The sequence below is a fragment of the Clupea harengus genome, chromosome 9 (genome assembly GCF_900700415.2).
Source record: "Clupea harengus chromosome 9, Ch_v2.0.2, whole genome shotgun sequence".
Taxonomy (NCBI): domain Eukaryota; kingdom Metazoa; phylum Chordata; class Actinopteri; order Clupeiformes; family Clupeidae; genus Clupea; species Clupea harengus.
In genome coordinates, this window is record NC_045160.1 from 1,662 (window position 1) to 11,389 (window position 9,728).

Here is a 9,728-nt window from a genome sequence, read left to right on the forward strand (position 1 = left end):
CATTTGTAGCGATCAGAGAGCATAGTCAACTCACCTGGCCTGGCTACCGGGTGCCAAACATTCACTCCAGGCTCTTTGGTATGGCAGTAAGAGTGCATGTTTGGCATCCTCTAGAACTGGGTTGATTCGGAGGGAGGGCGGGAGAGATAAAGAAAGAGAGAGAGAGAGAGAGAGAGAGAGAGGTGACTATGCTCTCTGTTCGCTACAAATGGTGTCAGAGGTGGGATGGCTTGCCGTGAGGTCATCGGAGGCGTGCCCGTAAAACTGTATGAGGGGAACCTGGGCTTTGGGCAAGGTCTACCATGTCACGGAAGCGGCTCAAAGCCCTGATGGCCATGTTACATGTAGTGGACCCCAGTGCTGAGGATGGAAATGATAAGCTGAGAAGTCAGAACTTTCCTTGACTATTTCAAGGAGTGCTGCAAAGCTCTGCATCAGCCCTTTCAAAATGTGTCCGTTGATGAGCGAATGGTGAAGAGTAAGCCCAGTTTTGGAATTCGTCAATATATAAAAAGGTCTAATTCTCTCCTGGCTTGTAGGCCTCTTGGGCCCTATCCCTCTTGGTCTCACACCTCTCCCTCTCGCTGGTCTTGGGTTGGCTGCCAGATTTTCAGGAGCACCCTCACCGCTGCTCTCCTCGTGGCTAATCTTGCCATTACCTAAGCTGAAAATCAATTGATCAGAAAAAGGAACAGTTAATTTCCTATTCTTCTTTTACACTCATATATATATATATTATTGTACAGGCATGAAATTACAAGCACACAAAAACCTTGAAGTCTCAAATCAACAACGAAATATTGACAGAACTACACTAACTAACTACACTAAAACCATATGTTACTGTCAAAATTGTTCATGAATTAGGTTAGAAAATTATCTTGAAAGAAAAATAAATACTCCTTTATCTTTTCTTCTAAATGTCTTGTAAGTCCCTGCTTGCTTATGCCTTTCAAACACCAAAATGAAAACCCAGTAACATGTTGCTTGCTATTAGTACAAGGTGCGTACTACAGCTTTTCGGTAAACGAAACACATGTGAATGTTCGCCCTCAAATGTCTTATAAATCTACAAATCTAGCCAAGTTGATAGCCCAACACAAAACTAAATACAAAGGTTTGATAAAGTGTATTATTTACTCCGAGAAACAAATGAGGAAAGCATGCATTGCAGTGACTACTTGTTGGGTGTGTGTATTTACGATGAAACCTTGTGATAGAAACGGAGTCGGAGAGTACTTTTCTCCGGCGCTTTCTCCTTCCAATCCTTGGCGAAATTCAAACTTTTCTCCACTAGAAATCCATCCAATACCACTGTGTACATTGCTTTCTTGGTCACTCATCATTCATTAGAAATGCTGCCTCTGCTTGTCCTGAAAATCGCTGTTGCTCACTGAGGTGTCGCTTACGTTCAATGGCAATACTAAATATTAGGTCACTATCAGGGAAAACATTTCTCATTAACGATCTTATATGTGAACGTAAATTAGACTGTATGTTTTTAACAGAAACCTGGCTAAACAAAAATGGGTCTGCAGCTCTTATTGAAGCATCCCCTCCAAATTATAGCTTTTTTCAGTCCATTAGAACAGGTAAAAAAGGGGGCGGGACAGCCACCATAACCACGGATGCCCTGTGCTGCAGGAGCATCTCCTTCGATGATTTTGCCTCATTTGAATATCATGCCATAGTTCTAAAGTGCCAGCCTCCTGTTCTGACAGTAACTGTGTATAGGCCACCCAAGCAATGTCCCACTTTTCTAACAGACTTTTCAGAACTACTCTCCATTATACACACAAACTACGATAAGATTATTATCACTGGTGATTTTAACATACATGTTGATAATGGGAACGACTCAAAGGCCCGGGATTTTATGAATCTCTTGAATTCCATGGACTTTACACAACACATCACTGAACCCACTCACAACCGTGGCCACACCCTTGATCTAGTTATTACAAAGGGTCTTACAACTGTTATATCGTCTATCTGTGACCTTGCTCTTTCTGACCACTTTTGTATTTTCCTTACAGCACTGGTACCTAAAGTTAGAAATAGTGCTGAATGTTTTATTAAGAAACGCTATCTTAAGTCTGCAGCAGCTGAGAATTTCAAAGTAATGATGAACATAACTAGTGCAAAAAACCCAGATACATGTGTTAATGATCTAGTAACTACTCTAAATACAAAATTAAGGACAGCACTTGACTCTGTAGCACCATTGAAACAAAAAAAGGTTTTAGCCAAACAAAAAGCTCCATGGAGAAATGAGGAAATTATTAAACTTAAGAGATCCTGCAGAAGGTCTGAGCGTACATGGAGAAAGACCAAGCTACAGGTCCACCTTGATATCTTTAAGGATAAACTTTCAGTCTTTAATAAAGCAATAAGAAATGCTAGGAAGGATCATTTCTCTAATTTGATATCTACAAATTCTAACAATTCCAGGGTCCTCTTTTCAACAATAGACAGCCTTATAAATCCTGCACCTAAAGTAGATGATAGTCTCTTTTCCACCTCCAAATGTGAGGAATTTGCAGCATTCTTCAGAGATAAGATAACGAACATTAGGAAAAATATTGCTCAAGAAATTCCAAATGTCTTGTTTTCTGATCCCCTTCCACCATGCTGTAACAGTATGAGCTTTTTTGCACTGGCTGATATAGAAATGCTGAGCAAAATAGTGTCACAACTGAAGCCGTCTACATGCCCTCTTGATCCCCTTCCCACCAAATTTTTTAAGACCATCTTTGACTCTGTGTCTAAGGACATTCTAGCCATTATAAACTGTTCCCTGCTTACAGGTATTTTCCCATCAGAACTTAAAACTGCCCTGGTGAGACCCCTCCTGAAGAAAAGCAATTTAGACTCTTCAGTTCTAAACAATTTTAGACCCATCTCTAACCTTCCCTTTCTAAGCAAAATCCTGGAAAAAATTGTCTTTAAACAGTTAAATAATTTCCTAGATGCTAACTGTGCATTTGACACCTTCCAATCTGGTTTTCGCTCCAATCATAGCACAGAAACGGCATTAGTCAAGGTTGTAAATGATCTCAGGATTAATGCTGACTCCAAAAAACTATCTGTCTTGGCCCTTCTGGATCTGAGCGCAGCCTTTGATACTGTTGATCACAATATCCTTATTGATAGACTTGAAAATTGGGTTGGCCTCACTGGTCCGGTCTTAAACTGGTTTAGGACCTATCTAACTGGCCGGGAATACTTTGTCGCCCTCGGAGACCACAGCTCAAAAAACATTTGTATGACCTGTGGGGTCCCTCAAGGATCCATTTTAGGGCCCTTACTTTTCAGTCTATACATGCTACCCCTTGGTAGTGTAATTAGGAGGCACAACATCGACTATCATAGCTATGCAGATGACACCCAGCTCTATATTTCTGTAACACCCAACAACTACAGCTCTATTGATTGTTTGGTAAATTGCATTTCTGATATAAATGTATGGATGTCACAAAACTTTCTCCAGCTAAACCAAGATAAAACAGAGGTATTAGTCATTGGTGAAAAAAACGAGAGAGAGAAACTAACTGCACACTTAAAAACACTAGCACTTAACACCAAGCACCAAGCCAGAAACCTAGGCGTCATACTTGACTCAGATCTCAATTTTGAAACCCATATCAAAAATATAATTAAAACATCTTTTTATCACTTAAGAAACATTTCTAAGGTGCAACCGTTTCTCGCTCAGGCTGACACCGAAAGACTGATGCACGCGTTTATCACGAGCAGGCTAGACTACTGTAACTCGCTTTTGTCTGGTCTACCAAAAAAAGCCATTAGTCAACTACAAACAATACAGAATGCAGCAGCGCGAGTCCTCACTAAAACAAGACGGAGAGCGCACATCACACCAGTATTAAAATCACTGCACTGGCTACCTGTTAGTTTTAGAATAGATTTCAAGGTTCTCCTACTAGTCTATAAATCACTCCATAGTCATGCACCTGAATATATAACAGACATGCTCTCAAGGTACACACCCAGTAGATCCCTGAGGTCCTCCGGCACTGAACTTCTAACAGTTCCAAAAGCCAGGACAAAGAGACATGGGGAAGCAGCTTTTAGTTTCTATGCCCCCAACCTTTGGAACACTCTGCCAGAATACCTAAGAATGGCCGAAACGGTTGAAACCTTTAAACATGCACTTAAGACATACCTCTTTGATCTCGCTTATCACTCACTGTAAAATGTAAGTGTTTTGTAACTTGTAAAATGTATTTATTTAACATTAATGTAATATTTATTTATTTATTTACTTATCTGTGTCTCTTTACAAGTGTTTGTAACCCCCCCCCAGCAGCTTAGTTTGACGATGACCGTGCTGAGTAGTCCTTTACGGTGGCAGTGCGGTTAGTACGTTTATTTTATTTTATTCATTTATCTCTTGAAAATCTGTGTGTTTTATACAAGTGTAACCCCCCCCCCCCCCCCCTTTTCTTTCCTACTGTGAGGCGCATTGTGTTACTTCCTTGTATGAAATGCGCCGTACAAATAAAGTTTGATTTGATTTGATTTGATACGTGTGGACGCCATGTTTGTTTTTCTAACCTCAAAGTCACGTAACTCTCGTAGCTTGATTTGACAAGCTCTCTGGGACTAACCAATCAATAAAGTGGATTTTAAAAGCATGCAATCTGATTGGATAGGTCTTGAGGCTTTTGTAAAAAAAAAAAATTAAAAAATATGTTATTTTCCGTTGTCATGGCACCAAAACGTCATCGTTCCAAAAGGAACGATATTAACACGGGGCGGCACCAAAGGGTTAAATATATAATAAAGGAGGGAAAACTCACTGGAGGCTAGCTGGGCGCTGTCCTCTCGGTGTGTCTATCTGTCTGTCTTTCGCAGGCACTGGAACTGCGTAAGCGTGGCTTCTGGACACTGAACTAACAAGCAAACACACACAAAATCAGTTTAAAAAAAAAAAAAAAAAAAGAAGGTATTTATGCATGTATTTATGTATTTATTTATTTATTTATATATATTTAAATATATAATAAAGGAGGGAAAACTCACTGGAGGCTAGCCGGGCGCGGTCCTCCCGGTGTGTCTACTGAACTAACAAGCAAACACACACAAAATCAGTTTAAAAAAATTAAAAAAGGTATTTATGCATGTATTTATTGATTTATTTATTTATGTATATTTAAATATATAATAAAGGAGGGAAAACTCACTGGAGGCTAGCTGGGTGCTGTCCTCTCAGTGTGTCTATCTGTATGTCTGTCGCAGGCACTGGAACTGCGTAAGCGTGGCTTCTGGACACTGAACTAACAAGCAAACACACACAAAATCAGTTTAAAAAAAAAGAAAAAAAAAGAAGGTATTTATGCATGTATTTATTTATTTATTTATATATATTTAAATATATAATAAAGGAGGGAAAACTCACTGGAGGCTAGCTGGGCGCGGTCCTCTCGGTGTGTCTAACTGTCTGTCTGTCGCAGGCACTGGAACTGCGCAAGCGTGGCTTCTGGACACTGAACTAACAAGCAAACATACACAAAATCAGTTTTAAAAAAAAAGTATTTATGCAAGTATTTATTGATTTATTGATTTATATATATTTAAATATATAATAAAGGAGGGAAAACTCACTGGAGGCTAGCCGGACTCGGTCCTCTCGGTGTGTCTATCTGTCTGTCTGTCGCAGGCACTGGAACTGTGTAAGCGTGGCTTCTGGACACTGAACTAACAAGCAAACACACACAAAATCAGTTTAAATAAATAAATAAATAATAAAAAAAAGGTATTTATGCATGTATTTATTGATTTATATATATTTAAATATATAATAAAGGAGGGAAAACTCACTGGAGGCTAGCTGGGCGCTGTCCTCTCGGTGTGTCTATCTGTCTGTCTGTCGCAGGCACTGGAACTGCGTAAGCGTGGCTTCTGGACACTGAACTAACAAGCAAACACACACAAAATCAGTTAAAAAAAAAAAGTATTTATGCAAGTATTTATTGATTTATATATATTTAAATATATAATAAAGGAGGGAAAACTCACTGGAGGCTAGCTGGGCGCGGTCCTCTCGGTAGTGATGTTACAAATGAACCCGAGGCTTCGGAGCTTGTGTCACGAAAATGAAGCACTTCCGGACGGAGCGCGTATCGAGGCTTGTATCGCTTTGCCGATATGACGTCACTCGTGACGTCTGAAGCCTCATTTGAATCAAGTGCTTCACCAAGTGGTTCGTTCGTTCACTTTTGGCGGGACGCTTCGACAATACGATGTCCAAATTCCCATCTCGTATTCGTGGTTGTTGTTGTCAGTGGTTGGAGATTTAGCGATAGTTGGAGATTTAGCGGGAGTTGGAGATTTAGATTGTTTGGTGTTGTTAGTAGTATAGATTATTTGAGATAGAGTTATGGAGCCAGTTAGGAAGAGAAAGCCCTTGATCCAGTTGCACAAAGCACTTTCGCCCCTTTTTCAGTGCCCTGCACTTTCACTGACCAGTTGGCCAAAAGCACTCTCACTACCATTGGTTTTACAAAAGTACTGACCTGTATTCCAAATAACCTTTAACTCTCTTCCAACAGCATAGGCTACAGAATATAGTAAAGATAATTAGCAGGAGTTTTTATCCAAAACATTGGGTTAAAATTTGCTTTGGCTAAGCTTCGAAACTATGTAGTCCGCACCTGGATGTGACGTCGCTAACCGTTGTGCCACCATAGAACTGTATATTTCACAGGTCTGACTATTATTAGAACAAAGAATAGCAAAAGAAAGCCTTTATTGTCGTTGTTTTCGCCTACAATGAAATTTGAATTAATGGAGGTACGTTTTCTTTACCATACGTTTTCGTGCATGTTATTTTAGCAGGCCTTGCGCACCACAACAAATTTAACAAATTCATTGTCCCGAGAAAATCTTTCTTACAACGTATTTTTATTGAACAGCAGGTGTCACTAGAGAGCGAACGATGCTTCGAGTAGTGAACCTTTTTTCAACACGTCTGGCTGAAAAGCTTCAAAGGTTCATGGACACTGAACTAACAAGCAAACACACACAAAACCAGTTTAAAAAAAAAATAATGAAAAAAAAAAAGTATTTATGCATGTATTTATTGAGTTATTTATTTATATATTTAAATATATAATAAAGGAGGGAAAACTCACTGGAGGCTAGCCGGGCGCTGTCCTCTCGGTGTGTCTATCTGTCTGTCTGTCGCAGGCACTGGAACTGCGTAAGCGTGGCTTCTGGATACTGAACTAACAAGCAAACACACACAAAATCAGTTTAAAAAAAAAGGTATTCATGCATGTATTTATTGATTTATTTATTTATATATATTTAAATATATAATAAAGGAGGGAAAACTCACTGGAGGCTAGCCGGGCGCTGTCCTCTCGGTGTGTCTATCTGTCTGTCTGTCGCAGGCACTGGAACTGCGTAAGCGTGGCTTCTGGACACTGAACTAACAAGCAAACGCACACAAAATCAGTTTAAAAAAAAAAAAAAAAAAAAAAAGGTATTTATGCATGTATTTATTGATTTATATATATTTAAATATATAATAAAGGAGGGAAAACTCACTGGAGGCCCACCCAAGAGGACTGCAGACTGGACACAGAGCGGGCAAAGTTCTCTTCTTGGGAATCCTGTTTTTAGACAAAGATAGGAGTGCACCTTTCCCAGTGGCACTGCAATACCGGGTCGATGCGTGGAGCGGACAGAGCAAGCCCCTCTTCCGACTCCCTGTTCCAAAAATCCTTTTAATATATAGTCCTCGGGTAGAGGACGTATCAGATATAAAAATGATAAGAACAGAGACTACACTTGATCTTAGCCAAAAGGCCGAGAAGCGATAACCCACAACTGCACTTCGCACGGCGGGGCGGTCCGGGCCACGAGATGCTCAGCCGTGGTGGGTGTTAAAGAAAGTATTAGTATATTTTATCATGAATGTTTTAGCTAAAAGGCTTGTTCAAAATGTTGTGTGTAAAGTGTGTAGGTTGATTTTGGAAAAACACTGAGTGAGCCAAGAATGTGAAATCACGTGATGTTTTTCTGACAGAAGTAGAAGGGTTGTAAAATGACTCGTTGCTAAGCAGAAGTAGAATTCAGCTGAGGTGCAGGTATCCTAAGAGCATCCCAGAATCCTGTCTGCCATCCTGTGTAAACATTGTATTCTCAATAAAGGGAGTGTTTTTGAGCACTTAAGGTGTCTGTCTCCGTCGGGGCCCTGTTCGAAAACAGTCCAGTTCACTTACATGCTGGGTAGTGTTTTTAATCTGCTAACTAACTGTTGAGGGTCTTTTCCCTGACATTTCTTGGTCCTTTCGAGCCGGAGCCCAACAAGACCGACCGCCTGGGAGCAGACTTCAGGAAGCCGAAGACAAGTGCACGTCCTGCCGAGAGAGCCATCGGCAGAAAGTCCCACTTAGTGAATTCTACGTGGGCCGGCAGAAAGGGGTCTGCCTCCGGGAGGCTGGTCTGACGGGATCTGAAGCAAGGTTGGACACACAGCATGGGATGAAGTAAGTAGCATAAGTTACTGAACGAACGGACTAAAAAAAAAAAAGAGATTCGAGGTCTCTTAAAAGCGCTAGTTCTAGGCCTATGTGAATGGATGTACATCTGTGTGAATGAGTGCGTGACTGGAGTAAGTAATTAAGCAAAATTAAAACTTTGGAAAATATCTGAGAGTGCAAACTTCCCAGGGAGACCCGGATTGATTTATCAGTCTAGAAGCTCGGTCTCCGGATATTTTTCATAGACTCAAGAGAAGTATTTTGCTTAATTCAAAAAAAAAAACTCACCATAATTAATGAATATGAGTGTGACTGGAGCAAAGTGATTAACCGTCTAAAAACAGATAGAGACTCTGTGGTACAAACACCCAGGGAAAGCCGGACAGATTTCATTTGTCTAGAAGCTTGCTTTCCAGAGTTTCTATTTGACCCATCTGAGGTATTCTGTTTTAATCCAAAGCTCAAACATGGGTAATGCGGCAACTAAACCACAAGGTGGTATTGGCGATAAGAAATTCATGGGAAAAAAAACATACTGATTCCCATACAAAACACGTAGATCGCTGGATAGAAAAATATAGTTTCAGTGGGAAACTAGTTGTAGAAGATTGTGAGAAATTATGTAAAGACATAAATAATCACCATAGGAGAAAGAAAACGTTAAAGACGGAAAGACTCTTGGCTGGAAGCAGCCTCTTCCTCTTTAGTATAGTGGTGAGTATCCCCACCTGTCACGCGGGAGACCGGGGTTCGATTCCCACCATATCACAGAAAAGGAGAACGTCGTCCACCCTGGGCCTTTCGGTTAACAGGCAGGCAGGCATGAGTTTGGTCGAGTTTGGCTGGTGCGTTGCTGCGACCAAAGAGCACGCTCTCATACTCAATACAGTCTGCTCGTAAGGTGACTATTAAAAGGGTGAGTAGAGTAATGGAACGGAAAACTAGGTCGATGTCGGCAATTATTTACATTCAGACCTCTAGCAACTGCCGTCTCATGCTGAAGATAGTGCCATAGTAAGTCAATGGGGGAACTCGCTGAGCCTAAGTCCAAAGTTTGGTTCCAAACAATTGTTCATCCAAAAGCTATATCATTCCACACCGAAGGGCCTGAAACAATATAGACTCAACACAGTCATTTTCACCCATCTCCTATTTTGTCCACACACTATAATACAATTCTAGGTCTGTATATCCATAACTCTGGAACCCAAGCACTTA

The 9,728-nt window shown here is 40.6% G+C and overlaps 1 non-coding gene across 1 annotated transcript; it reads right to left on the bottom strand.

The window, feature by feature from the left end:
• Window positions 1-7,654: 7,654 nt before the first annotated feature.
• LOC116221954 lies at window positions 7,655-7,845 on the bottom strand. Its single transcript, XR_004164375.1, has one exon. It is a non-coding gene; the product is annotated as a U2 spliceosomal RNA (small nuclear RNA).
• Window positions 7,846-9,728: the final 1,883 nt, after the last annotated feature.